Below are 15,163 nucleotides of genomic sequence, written 5' to 3'. Positions count from 1 at the left end.
ATCCAGTGACTACTGAATGCCCCAAGTTTATTCTTCACCGTTTTTATATACCCCAATGGAAAAGGGAAACATGGTATCATGTATATAAAACTAACATATTTTCTTCCTTAATTTTCCAAGCATTTGGTAACCATACCTTAGATTTAATTTCTCATTATCAGGCTTTGAAGGTCAAGAGTAACCACACCTCAGACCAAGTCTGTTGTTATTTAGATAAGATACCCAAGGCCAAGATCAAACATCCTACTGTAGCCACTGCTTAGATCTTTCTTTAGGTCTTATGACTTACTAAGGACAGTTTTGAACTCTCTGATCTTGAGCCGAGATGAAGTAGAACCATTTTTATGCACCCTGACACTAGTGCTGGCCTATCCTTTTGTCAGTGTGGTTATGTAATCGTGAGGACCCTTTCAGGTCATGTCTTTTGGGGGTTCCAGAAGTCTTCTGTGCATGGATGACCATGCCTTTCTGAGGCTAGGGAAGGAAGTTTTCTGTTAGTATTTTATTTGATGGGTTTTCTACACCCTTAGACTTTATTCTTTGGCTTGGGTATGGCAATGATAGAAACGTTTGTTTATTCAATGGTGTCCCCTAAATTTTGAATGCTCTTCTTTTTCTTTCTGCTTTGTCTGAATTTGGTATTTTGAAAGATCTGTCTATAAGTTCTCATATTCTAAAAATGAATGAATACATACATAAATAAAAAGTTCTCATATTCTCTCTCCCAGTGTTGTGCCCAAATTCTGAATCCCCAAATCACGAAGAGACCCAATCTAATGCAAAAGCAAAGAGTTTTTAATTAATTAATGAGTTAACTGTATTAACTCAGGTCCTCTGTCCAACACAATGAGTGGAGGGAGAAGGACCCAGAGGAACCATGGGGCAGGGAATTTATTGGGATAGAGCAAGGGGAGTGTCTGGGGTCCACAACAGTCTGAGGATTGGTGCACTTCTGAGCTTGGGTAACCTGTCCTATGTTGATTGGCCAGCTGCAGCTGCAGGTAGGTTCCTATGGCCGATAGGCCCTCCCAAGGCGGTTGCTATGCTCTGCACTCCACTGATACTGTAAAGCACATCCAAAGCCTGACAGCTAACTTCAGATTGATTCCTTGCTACATGGAGGGCAAGGTTGGGGGCTCAGCACATTTTCCTGAGTCAGAGGTCTACCTCTTGCTGGGTCTTTTCTGCAGCCTGTTATGACTGCCAAAGCAGGGGGCTAAATGAGGGTCTGGTCCCTTCATCAGTTGATGTGCTCTGTAGGTGAGCACAAAATTTCAGATGAATTTTCTAAAAGATACTTATTTTTTAAATATTTGTTTTGGGTTTGTTTTATTTTATGTTTATAGATGTTTTGCCTGTGTGTATGTCTGTGCACCATTTATGTATTGTACCTGTGGGGCATCAGAAGACTGCATAATATTCCCTGGAACTAGAGTTATGGTTGGTTGTATATCACCATGTACATACTTGAACAAGTGCTCTGAACTGCTGAGCCATCTCTATAGCCATTATTCACTTTTATCTTATTTTTTATATGTATGTTTGTCATGCACACTCGTGTGTGTGTGTGTGTGTGTGTGTGTGTGTGTGTGTGTGTGTGTGTGTGTGTGCTATATACATGCAGTGTCTTCAGATGCCAGAGGAGGGTGTTGGATGCCCTGCAACTGGAGTTACAGATGGGTGTCAGCCACCGATGAGTGCTCAGAACTGAACTCAGGTCCTCTGCAAGAGCAGCCAGTGAGTGCTCTTAACCACTGAGCCAACCACTGAGCCATCTCTAACCCTCAATTGAACTTTTTTTTAAAAATTAGACTCATTACTCATTTTCAGCATTTCTATTTGGTTCTTGTTCAGAACCGGTTTTCACTGATTTTTCCTTCCTATTTCATAATGTCTTTCTAGTTCCACTCAATGGTTTATCCAAGTTCTCTGGGACTCTGAGCTTTTCAAAACTCTTCTTTTTGCTGTGCTAGTATCTAGTCCTCTCAAAAGCACATGATTGGTCAAGGTCAGGGACAACTGTTCTGTGGGTGTGACTAAGGAGCAGGATGTCAAATCCTACCTACCAGTGCATGTATGGTCACGGGAAGTACTTTTCTTGCCTCAGTTCTCTGGTCTGTCTGTCTCTTTCTCTCTTTCCTTTCTATTTATTGTTTCAGACAAGGTCTCAGTCTGTAGCCTGCTGGCTAGACTGATACTCAGTTTAAAGCTCAAGCTGGCCTCAAATTTACAATCCTCCTGCCTCAGCCTTCTAAATGTTGGGGTTACAGGGAGGCTTCTACATACTGAATAGTCTCTTCAGGGAGCAGATGGGGTGTGGCCAAAGTTTCTTCCCAGGCAGTGTATACAGGTATCTGACAGCCAGGCCCAGCTGTTGCCTCTGTTGCTTAGCCCACTCCTTTGGGGATTGGGACCACAGACTTTTATCCCTGTCTTTTATGTGTCAGATTGATGAAAGGGAGCTAGGGGTGGTAAGAGCTGTGTAGCTAAGTGCGTTCAGGCCGGGCACTGGTATGAAACCTCATGAGACTGGCTACACTGCTGGTCTTGAAGACAAGCTCTTGGATGTCCATTTCTTTGGTTGTTCCCCAACCAATGGTAACAGTGGTCCCACAGAGAGCAAGCAGCTGTCCCCTCTATAATGACATGATTATTACCATTTTGAAGCAGAGCTTCTGTGATCACCAGCAGATGACTATCTCTAGATTGGACCTATTAACTTCCTAAGGTGGATGGGGGGGATGGGCAGCAACTCATGTTGCCCCACCTCTCCTGAGGTTCTATAAGTCCTAAGCAATTGCTGAGGCAAGACGTTCTGTGGACTAGCTGTTCCCTGGTGCTGTGGAGGACTTCCTCATGATCCAGCTGCCTTTATCATCTGATCCTGTAAAGTCCCACCAATGAACTCATGGGTCCACCAAGGTATAGTTGGATGGAATCCCTTCTTTGATTTTCTGTGTATATTAAAAATAGACTCCCTAGGAAAAGTCCCACAGGAATCATGCTAGGCGGTTGTGACAGAGTCACTTGGTCACTCCAAGATTGGTGTTTTTTAGTCTGCTGTGACTGTCTCTTCCATTCTTTCCCTGCTGAGGGGATGCTCCCCAACCCAGCTTGGAGTGGCCAAGGCCAGGGTATATATTTTGTTTCTCTATCTGTGGCTCTTAAAGAGTCCCTTTCCTCCTGCTGATTTCCAGAGTCTGCCCCCCTCCCACCCTGGCTACACCCTGTGTACTCACTGTGTACCAGGAACACCTCATGCTTTGGTGTCTCCTCTGTGGAGGAGCAGGTGAGTGCTGGGGTCCTTTATTAGGCATTTTGCTTGGATGGGATCTTGAAGGATGAGGACAGAATGTGTTTCAGCTGTGTAAAAGCCCAGAGCAGTGTGAAACAGCGTTGAATGTGGGGGAGGAAAGAAAAGTGGTTGTCTTATGGAGGGGGACAGGGAGAAGACTACTAGAGTGGAAAGGGACTTGGAGCAAGGTGTGTCTTTAACAACTAATTCTTGAGCTGTAATCTACATAATCCCTTCATTTTAACTGTATTATTATGGGACTTTAGTGAATGTATAGGGCTTTGCAACCACCAACACTACCTAGTTTTAGGACAGTTTCATTACCCAGACTTTTGTTTTTGGTTGGTTTTTTTTTTTTTTTTTTTTTTTTTTTGGGTGTGTGTGTGTGTGTGTGTGTGTGTGTGTGTGTGTGTGTCCAGTAGCAGTCAATACTTTCTATCCTTAGCCCTATGACAACTATGAATTCCATCTTTACATATTCACCCTGCCCGGACATTTTATATAAACAGAATCATACAACATGATTTTCTGTGTGGACACTCCAGATATCTGGGTTGGATAGAATATCCGGGTTTTAGGCTTTGTCCATGCTGCTGTATGTTTAGTAGTTCATTCCTTTTTGTAGGTGCATAGTAGTTCACTTATAGACATATCCAGATGTACTTATTCAACATTTGATGACTGTTTAGGGGAGGTTTCCTCTTGGTGAGATTATGGTTTTTTTTTTTTTGGTTTTTATTTTTTTTGGTTTTTCGAGACAGGGTTTCTCTGTGTAGCTTTGGAGCCTATCCTGGCACTCGCTCTGGAGACCAGGTTGGCCTCGAACTCAGAGATCCGCCTGCCTCTGCCTCCCGAGTGCTAGGATTAATCCTCTTGGTGAGATTATGAAGAATGTGGCTATGAACATTGAGACACAGTCCTTGTGAAGTCTTTGTGTTCTTGTTTTGCTTGAGTAAATACCTAGGAGTAGAATTGTTTACTAGTAATGAGAAATTATCTGAGTAATTCCCTAAGGATTTGGTAGAGCATTTCCCAAGTTGATTGTACTATTGTTGTCTCTAGATTTTTAGGCCAAGAAAACTTTGTGTTTTCTATTTCTGCAAAACTTCGAGAGAGACTCCTAAGTTGAGTGAGCCAATTCAACTTTGGAATGATTATCAAAAGTGAATATTTGTTTTGAGTTTGCACAATGTTTTATTGGGCCAGAATTTTGATGGCAGTTTTTACTATGTATGTATTTCTTCTCGAAGACCAAATCAAGATAGAAATATACTTTCCCCTTGACCTCACCAGTTCTCAGGCATTTTTCTAACCCTTCAGCTAATGAGCTTCCTTTGCTAATGTGGAGTGAACTTGGCCTTGGGAATTTATAGTTTGATAACCACTTCACTAAGTGAATTACCTCAGGAGTCACTAGTCATTCATAAGGTACTCTGCATGTGACAATCCAGAAATAGTTCTTGAACAAAGAGGTTTGGTTTAGAAACTTGAGGAAATGTTGCTAGTAGCATTTTGCTTAAATTTGGCTTTTCAGTAATGATGGCATTTTAAGTGGGGAGGGAGTCATCCTCCATCAGGAAACAACACAGCACCATGGCTTAGTATATGCAGAAAATAGCCTCAAAGCCTGCAGATTTTCCTACTTAGTGGTTAATGTTTTCTCTAGGACGTTTCACTATGTTCTATATTACATGGGCCCTGAGCTGAACAAAAGAGACCCCTAAAATAACTCCTCATTGGAATAGTGAGCTTTTCTGGGCAAACCTAAATATCTCAGAGAAGTTGATTGCAGCGGATAATTTCAAGTAGAGAATTAAAATTTTCCTCTTTGCTTTAGCATTCAGTGTGTATTTTACTAGAGGAATAGGAGAGGAAGGTACAAGTTGCCGTTATGGGGCTAGTTCACAATCATAATTAATTTGGTGTGAGGCCAGTAGTAAAATAATTGTCTTCTAAGTAAAAAACAACTGATAAAGCAACTTCTCCCCAAAGGGAGAGTTATATTAGGGTTAGAAACATGGACCCAGAAGTCCCCCCACGTGAACAGCAACACATGGTTCCTGAGAGGTGACACACATTTCATTGGAATCAATTATTTCACTTTCCGAGGAAAGAAAATTCAGAATAAAATTAAATTCAGAGACACAAATTTAACTGTTTCTAACATCAGAAGTCATTGACTCCAGAGCAGAGGAAAATGCTTAGGCCACAGCTGGTACTAATCTCTGAGCAAGGGGCCTCTGCACCTGGGGATGGGGGGGGGACTGGCTGGCAGAGGGAGGCTTTGGCGTGATTCTTCAGGGGTTTAGGATAAATCTTTTAACAAAATGCCCTCCTTTTACAGTTGTAGTAGGTACAAAATAATTGTCCATGTTTATGGAATACAGTGTGACATTTGGGTAAAAGTAAGTTAGCATCCAGTCAAACTAGTAAGCATCTCCATCATTTTAAAATTTGCTCATTTGTGTTGGGAACAGTCAAAATCCTCTTTTCTTTCTTTTGAAACACATAGCACGTGTAGTGTTGTTGTTCTACTATGTAATATAACATTAGCCTGTCAGAACTTCATCTTCCTATCTAAAGGGATTTTGGGACCCATTATTAATGCTCTCTACTCTTTTTGTGTGTATATGGGGGTGGTGTTTTGAGACGGGGTTTCTCTGTGTAACATCTCTGGCTGTCCTAGAACTCATTTTGTAGACCAGGCTAGCCTTGAACTCACAAAGATTTGCCTGCCTCTGCCTCTTGAGTGCTGGGAATAAGAGTGTGGGCCACTAGGTCAGGCTTTCCTCTCTACTTTATCACTTGTTGTTTACTGGTGACCTTAATAGCCCTTTTTGGGCTGTGGAGTTGTCAGGACTAGATCAGTCTCCAGTTCTGTGTTCATGAAAAGAAGGTGCCAAAGGACTAAGCTGCACTGAGCGTAGTAGGGGTCTCCCTGTCACCATGAACTCAGCCTGGTATTTTTTTTTTTCAGGCTTGTTGGGAGAAACTGAGACTTCTGTCCCTGCTCATTTGATTGGAATGCACATTAAATTTCTACATTGTAATGCTTCTCAGCTTCATTTGTCTCAAGAAAAAAGCTTGATAATTCCAACCAGAAACTAAAACACTGTTGTGAGCTGGTCTTATGTAATGGCTGGTTGTCAGTGACTGCTGCTTTCTTTCCTAGAGTCTACTACTGATGTGACATTTGCTCTCCTTTCTGATTTCCCTGTGTGATCATTATGATGAGGATTCTAAGAAATTCTTTTTATATTCCCATCTAAGTGCTCTCAGGGACACCGAGCAAGCAAGTTCAAGAGCCAGTAGTGACTAGAATTATTATTCTAAGCAGAAGAAATTTAGGTATGGATTTGGACAAGGCCTAGAGGTGATGTGACATATTACAGATTTTCAACTCTTTTCATTATCTCTCAATTTCCTGGGACACCAGAAGTGAGCACTTGTAACTGTACTGGGTAGTTATGTATGATGGTGTCATATGCATGACCTTTTCTTCTCCCTTAAGTATTTGGGAATAAAAAAAATGGGGAATGATTTCCTTACATGAAGCAAACTTTTAGACAAACTCAGATATATATGGAAGAACTCTCACTTATAAAAAGATGCTTGGGCAGTGAAGTGTGCATACATAGAGCAAAATACCAAGACAGTTGCTTTTATTCTGACTTTAGACTATCTTAAAATATGGTCAGATATGGCAGTGCATAGGTGTAGTCACAGCTGAAATAGGAGGACTGCAGTGAGCTCAAGATGAGTCTGGGACAAATAATGTGGAAAACAAACAAACAAACAAAAACAAAACAAAACCCCCAAAAACAAACCGACAAACTTAAAAGGGAGGGAGATAAAGTGCTTGCTGCTTCAGCATAAGGGCCCGAGTTTGATCCCTAATACCAACATAAAATTCCAGATGTGGTGGCCCACATTTGTTATTTCATTGATGGGGAGGCAGGGACAGAGACTCCCTGGAACTTTCAGGCCAGTCAGCCTGGCCCACTTCATGAGTCCCAGATCCCTGCATGAGATCTTGTCTCAATAAAGCTAGATGGACAACTCTTGAGGAATACATACACACACACTCTCAGACTCCCTAAAAGTTTTTGGCATTATTTTAAAAAGAATCCACGGTAACTTTGTTAAACCATTAAAGTGGTTTGCTACTTATCATGTGTTCAATCCATGGTTCACCCAAAAGTAAGTAATCTCCTGAAGGGAAGCCTGGGGTAGGCAGTGGCAGTGCAGGTCAAATCAAGCTTTAAATCTTTGCTATCCTTTAATCTCAGCACTTGGGAGAGGCAGGTGGATCTCTGTGAGTTCGAGACCAGCCTGGTCTACAAAGTGGGTTCCAGGCCAGAGAGGGCTGTTACATAGAGAAACCCTGTCTCGAAAAACAAACAAAGAAAATCTTTGGCATCTTTTTAACCATTCCATCACAGTGGCTTCTAAAGCAACGATGAAAGTATGATGAACATTCACAACTTCTCCCTGCACTTAGGGTTGCTATCATTAGTCAGACCTGGATACTTCTTGAAGACCAGGGGGCTCAACCCTTCTTTCCAACAGCAACTACTAATCCCTAGCCATTATCTTCGAGTTAGCACTTCTTCATGGGCTGTGGTGTTTTGGAAGAGAATGGCCCCCAAAGGTTCATATATTTGCATGCTCAGTCTCCAGTTCAATGAACTGTTTGGGAAGTATTAGGTGTGGCCTTATTGGAGTGGATGTGCCCATATTGGAGGAGGTTTGTTGCTAGGGGTTTCTAAAGCCCATGGCAGACCCAATGTGTCTCTTTGCCTGCTGCCTGTGGATCAGAATGTGAAGCTTTTGGCTGTTGCTCCAGTGCTATGCCTGTCTGCTTCTTCTCATGATGGTAATGAGCTAGCCCTATGAAACTGTAAGCAAGCTCCCAGTTAAATGCTTTCTTTCTTTCTTCTTTCTTTCTTTCTTTGTTTTTTTTTTTTTTATTGTAAGAGTTGCCTTGGTCCTGGTGCCTCTTCACAATAATAGAACAGTGACTAAAATGTGTTCCCCTGGCTAAGAGGGTAGCTCGCACTGTCCTGCTATCTATTTTTTCCCTTGCAGAATGGAAGTGAATTCACATCTTCTTTTTTAATTACCACGATTGGTGTGCCTGAGACTTGTAACATCAACAACTACCTGGAGCTTTTGAAAATGCAGATTCTGATTTACCATGTCTTGGTAAATAATAAGACTCTTATATTTTCAACTTATTTTTATTTTATGTGTATGAGTGCCTGCTTGAATACATGTGTACCACATGCGTGTTTGGTGTTCACGGAGACCAGAATACGGATGCTCTGGAATTGGAGTTATAGACATTTCTAAGCTGCTGTATGGGTGCTGAGAACTAAATCTAGATCCTCTTCTAGAGCAGCTAGTGCTTTTAACCACTGAGCTATCGTAACAGTCCAGGTGGTGCCACTGTTGGTTACTGGTCTGCTGGCCTTATTGATTATCAAGGTTCACTAGAAGACCATTCACAAGAGGGGAGATATAATTAGAAAAGTATACAGTGCCACTCAGTAGGGAAGGAAGAAATGCAAAAACAAGTGTTCCATTAGAAGCTGAAGTTTTATTATAGGATAAGAGCACACAAAGCACATCTAAAATTGATGTGTTCAATGCACTTTTAATAAAGGTACTGTAATGTTAAAGGTACAGTTGCTAAGTACAATATAACAACATCCATATTAGAATGAAAATTGGAGTATTTAAAAGACAACATTAAATCTCTCTTTTTTTACAGCTTGTATTTACAAAATGAATCAAAATATTTTTTCTTTAAATCCAGGATTCAATAAAATAAACAGCTGGGACTAAGGAGTCTACTACTGTAGAGAGAGGATTGAAAAGAAAACCCAATGTCAGTGAGAAGTGGGATGAGCCTCTAGTAAAGATCATTAGCAAAGTTTCAGGTCCATACTATGGTTTTAGGAATCCCATAAATGGTTTGCATTTCTAGTGTGACAGAAAAAGAAGCTTTACATCCTGTACACAAAAGAGACAGCATCTTATTTATAGGTTCGGCATCACTGCTTCCAAACTTTCACGACTACTTACAGCAGGCCAGGCTTGTCACTTGTAGAGTTGTGTGACATTTGTGTGCTTGATCCTGGAGACCCACACACAATTAGACTCAGCATTTCATGCCCTCCAAAAGGACAATGTGACCTGTAGATTTGGTTATAGAATTGTTAACTGTATGACTATGCATGTTTTATCAGTTTTTGCCAAAACACTCAGAGTGGGGAGTGCTTTAATTGTGGGCACACTTGTCATTTTAAACAGTTATCAAATGCTGACATGTGCTGGCCATGTGCAAGTAGAAAGAGATAAGATTTCTACCCTAGGGAAGCTTGGGATACTAAACTGAGCAAAAATCAACCAATCATCCAATCAATCAACCAAACAAACAAAAAATGTTTCAATCTTTCTTCAAGCTAGACAGTTAAGGAATGGCATGATTGCATTAAAAGAGGTTTCTCCCTAAATTGTATCAAATTCAATTTAAAAGATCAGTTGTTAGCATTAGCTTTCATTAACCACCTGATTACATTTATAATCAAGGGAACAGCAATAAAAATGGAAAATATCCAGAATGGTGGCTAAGTATGTATTGTGATGCGTGGGATCCACTAATTGTGACTCGAGAAGTTATCACCTTCAGTTACAAAAAGTGCAGTAAACAGAAACATTTGCTCTATATTTATAAATTGCTCAAAAATCTTTGCTAAAGATCTTACAAATTCAGTAATATTACAGAACAATTCTAATCAATATTTAAGAAGGCTAATTACATCCTTAGTTAGATATTTGATGTACAACTTTGACAATGCCAATCAGTCTTGGGAAAGAGGTCCAAGAGTTAACAAAGGTCCTCCACTCAGTTCACAGAACTGGTTGCAGCCATAATAAAGCATCATCCCTTGTTGAATTTGGAGTGTAGCCCAATGCATATGTCCATATCTCATGAGGGGGAAGGCTGACGGTGATATCAATCCTCTATGAATATTCTACATATTAGCTATACAAGGAATTAATGTACATTTCAGTCACGTGCCAATTACAGAGTTCCTCAGTAAGGCAAGAAAGGATTTCTCCACTAAATGAGATTGTTGCTTTGGGGTCAAGGCCTGTCAAATTATTTTTCAGCTCAAGAGATGTGATGTAAAGCTGAGCAATACACTTAAATAAATGGTAGCGGTTTTTCATGTCCATATTTATGAACAAACTCACCCACTAGATGTCAAATATCCATATTAAGGATGTAATTTTATCCTAATTAAATACACTCTAGAATAATTTATATAATGATATTATGTATTTAAAGAGAAAAGCATGTCCCAAATCCGGCACTCTGATACAGTTGCCAGTTGGGTACAGGTAGATATATATATATATATATATTTATATATGTATATATATACAAATATATAGTTATACTCAGTGAAATTAACAAGACCCAAAGGTGGTTTTGTCTAGGAATAAAAGGGATATTTTTTTTTTGTTCACAAAAGTAACATATCTAGCACCACACATCAGAAAAACACAAAAATAGCACACTCTAGTTCTAAACAGCTATGTCTAAAATAGATTATATAGTAAAACCAGTATTACACAGCATATTGTGGATTTGATAAACAGATAAATATTTGCACTGAGTAGGCTGTTTATAATATAACATCTTCTTATCTATACAGAACGAAAGCCAGAAAGTTAACTGTATAGAGGTGTGCAGAACAACATTAAATATTATGACTCAAAAGCAGGGGTGAAGGTAATTTGAAAGAAGAGTAGGAGAGAATGTGTACAGGCCATTACAAGTTCTTAAGTTAATAGTAAATAAGGACTCTGTTGCTTGAGTTGAAGAAAGCAGTAAACAAGAGATTGCATTTACATGCAGATGTCTAAAATTTGCAGTTTTTAAAGTCTATGCACAAAAGTCATTTGTTTTATTGCTTGACATTCAGTTATGGCTAGATTATTTAACCTATTATTTTTTTGTACTTTGGAAACAAGTATATTGTTAAAGGTGCCATAAAAATGGACAACATTGAAAACGGTTTGTAAATAAACCACCCAACACTGCAGTTCTTTACAGATTAAAAGCCTTGTCTGGGGTTTGTCATAAGTTCAATACATTTAAACTGGGAAAATATGTTGTAGCTTGAAGCCTCCCATTGGCCCAAACATCCAATACAAAAACACATCTCCACAAAAGGAGCAGGCAGACAATACAGGTACATTTAAAGAAGCAGCCAGTTAATGTCCTACTGTCTAAAACATTCACCACTGTTGTAGATGAGATTTCAAACCACTGTGGATAAGCAGAGAATTGAGGATTCAGGAAGATGTGTACAGTACATACGGATCGTGTGTGTGTGTGTGTGTGTGTGTGTGTGTGTGTGTGTGTGTGTGTGTGTGTAATCATATTCACTATATTGCTCAAGAAATTTCTGCAGTTAAGTATGCAATGTGTTCAGTGATCGTCTTAGAAGTAGTGACTCCTCCACACAAGTCATAATGAATGAGAAAGGAATCATACATGAACACCAGAGAAAAGCCAGTTATTCTAGGAGAACAACATAATGACATGCATAGCACATAAAGCTAACAGCAAACTGTCATTAGCTTCTAGAAGGATCAAAGAAAAAGCATAGGACAGCTTATGGGGCAAAACACACTGCAGGTAAACAGAGAACACTTCCAAACATTCATCTCCACTCTCCACACTAGACCCCTGGGAAAAGGTGGTTTCTATTTGGATTAAATATCCGGTCACCCATTTACAAGTAAGTAAGCGACTGAATAGTGTTTATTGCTCTAAGTTCTGAGGGTTTTGTGTGGTTGAACATGCTCTGCCCCTATTCATGGTGGCTTCCTAGTATGAAGCCACCTTCCTGATATGAAGCAGCCTTCCTGCTTGTTTAAAAAAAATATTTTGTGAGTGTCACAAGCTGATCGCACACATGTATGCATGGGCACAGGAAGCACACAGTCAGGAGTGCAACCAATCACCTTTGAAGACATTGATAGTTGGCCTTCTCAATCAATTAAAAGTCAACAGCAATGGGAAGTCCCATTTATCAAAACTGGTGGAAACATTTCATGCATTAGTGTTCAGGGAACAGAATGAAGACCATCAAGACAGAAAATAGCAGTCGATTAGTATTTGATTGTTGGAACTGCTTTTCTGATCCACAGTACAAGGCTGCCCTTGTGGGGTTCTACAATACAACTTTGTGAATAAGAGGTGGCCCTGTGATGGTATCTAAAAATGTCTATCACATATGCACACATATATATGGATGGAGAGAGAAAAAGAGAGGAGGGAGATTTCAGTCTCCTTCTACACTCAAAGTGTGAGGCGGTTTTGTCACCTGATGGACAGGGACAGGTTTCCCATACCAAGTTCTCTTACAGCAGTAAGAAGCTATGTAACTCTGCCAAGCATGTATTATGGGGCAGGAGACTCAGAATCATTAGCTACCCTGAGCTGACTTTTACGGGAAGTGGGGTATGAGAATGAGAACAGAACTATGGTTCAGAACTGGATGGAGATGTGGTCTGTCATGAAGGGACTCGTCTGTCTTCAAATGTCAGTTCTTGCAAGAAAACAAACAAATAACCCCACAAACCAAAACAGCTAGAGATGTAGGATAGGAGTTGTTTTGCATAACAGGAGTTTGCTCCTGGAGGAGAATGCAGGGAAAAACAAAAACAAAAACAAAAAACAACCCAAAAAAACAACAGCAACAAAAATCAATTTGTTTTCTAGCTCTGAAAGACTCTCTGATGCTGCTGCCCATTTCACTGATAGGCCTTACTGCTGGTTTAAAAAAGTGAATTCATAACATAGAATTTGAAACTGTATTTGGGCAGTGGTGGTGCACACCTCTAATTCCAGCACTAGGAGGAAGAGACAGGTTAATCTCTGTGAGTTTGAAGCCAGCCTGGTATAGAGTGAGTTCCAGGACAGGCTCCAAAGCTACACAGAGAAACCCTGTCTAGAAAACAAAAAGAATTTGAAACTGTTTAAAATTTAAATTATGTTTCCCATTTTTTTTTTTAATTATTAGGGAAACAGCAAATGGGCTGCAGTTTGCTCCTTGACTGGTCTATCACTTCTGAATTCATCTTTCATACACACTGGTAGAACTTCACACTGCCTCAGGAGTTACAAAGAATTCTGAAACACAGGAATTTTGAACTCAACAAAATGAGACAGTGAAGAGTTCACACAGACAGACAGACAGACACACACATATACACACTTCTCTACAGTTCACTTGTGCCTTGGAGGGATAGAATTATCATCATTCTTTCTAACAGTAAGAACACATTTTGTCCCAGTCCACTGGCCACCCTGTTTAAGAGTTTTAGAAGATCCCTGAGCACAGTGTTTCTGACTCTCAGCCCCAACTCCAGACAACAGGGCTCTGTCCTTGACACCAAGATGGATTGTCATTCACAGTAAGTCAATCATAAGGTGCGTTATTTTTCCCCTTTCGTTTTCCACCAGTCAGCACAAAGAACTGTCAGAAAATAGCTTTTTATTATTATTAATAATAATAAATGTTATTTGAAAATAATAGTACTGGAAAGACATGACTCAAACAATCGGTGTTTGAAACAGTGGCTTTAGGCTGATTATCTGGCTGCCTCTCAACAATAACAAGTGATTCGATCGACATTCCTTAGCCAAAAACAAAAAGGAAAATAAGCCCCAAAACAAACAAAAAACCAAAACAAACCCAACAACTGTACAAATATGTGTTTTTCCCTGAGGGATCAAAGTACACCCGCAAGTGCTCTATGTACAGATATTGCACTAGGTAGGAATTAAAGACGTGTGCAAAAAAGCAACAAGGAGAGACGCTTGCATTCTACTGAAACCTCCTCAACAAGGCTTCTTCTAAGTTGCTTTGCATTTTGGAATGTCGGAACACAAACAGCCATCCCTTAGTCTAAAACTAAAAACACATACATCTACTATGGCACATTCAATGAAATAAAAAGTTTTCCAAAGACAGATAGGCAAATTCCATCAAGAAAATAATACAAAGTTTGTTTGTTTGTATTTTTTTTTTTAGAAAATTACATTACTTTCTTTCTTTGTTTCACATTACAAAATCTTTTTTTTCTTTACACAAATCACATTTTATTGCAGGAATATTTCTAGTGCCATCAAATATTTATAGAAGGGTTAAAAAAATAGAAGTCTCTCTAGAGTGGTCCAGACAAGGCTTTGTATAGAATAAATCTTTTTTTTTCCATCTTCTAGTTTTGATTTATGTATTTTGAATACATTTTCTTTTCCATTGACACTTAGTAGCCTAGAAGCGGTCTAACACACGCATATCATACACATAAAAGCCACACACACACAGGCAAATACACTCTTTCCTCCCCTGACCCTCAGCCCACCCCCATCCACTCACAGAGATCTGGTATCCACTCGCTAAAGAACAACCAAACTTAGAAGCAGTGTCTTAGGTCATGTTTTCCTAAAGTTAGGAAGGGTGAATCAGGATGTGAAAGACTTTGGGAAAAAAAAATCAATGGAATTAACACAAATTAGAATGGTGAATGCTTAAAAAAACAAACAAACTAACAAACAAAAAAAACTAAACCCATAGCCTTAGCACAATTTGTGATCTGTCCACAAAGTGCTTTCAACTGCACTTCGGATTTCATGGTGGCCAAGGCCAGTTTCTCCTGATGTTGTTGGATCATTTGAGTATCATAGTAACAACATTCAGATTTTGTACAAAAGTCTCATTTACCTTCTGTAAAAAATAGTTATCTGACGGCATTCTAGCAGCTGAGCACACAATACTG

Source organism: Cricetulus griseus, chromosome 4, assembly GCF_003668045.3.
Source record: "Cricetulus griseus strain 17A/GY chromosome 4, alternate assembly CriGri-PICRH-1.0, whole genome shotgun sequence".
Taxonomy (NCBI): domain Eukaryota; kingdom Metazoa; phylum Chordata; class Mammalia; order Rodentia; family Cricetidae; genus Cricetulus; species Cricetulus griseus.
The sequence above is the reverse complement of the archived record's forward strand: the minus strand, read 5'-3'. Positions refer to the sequence as shown.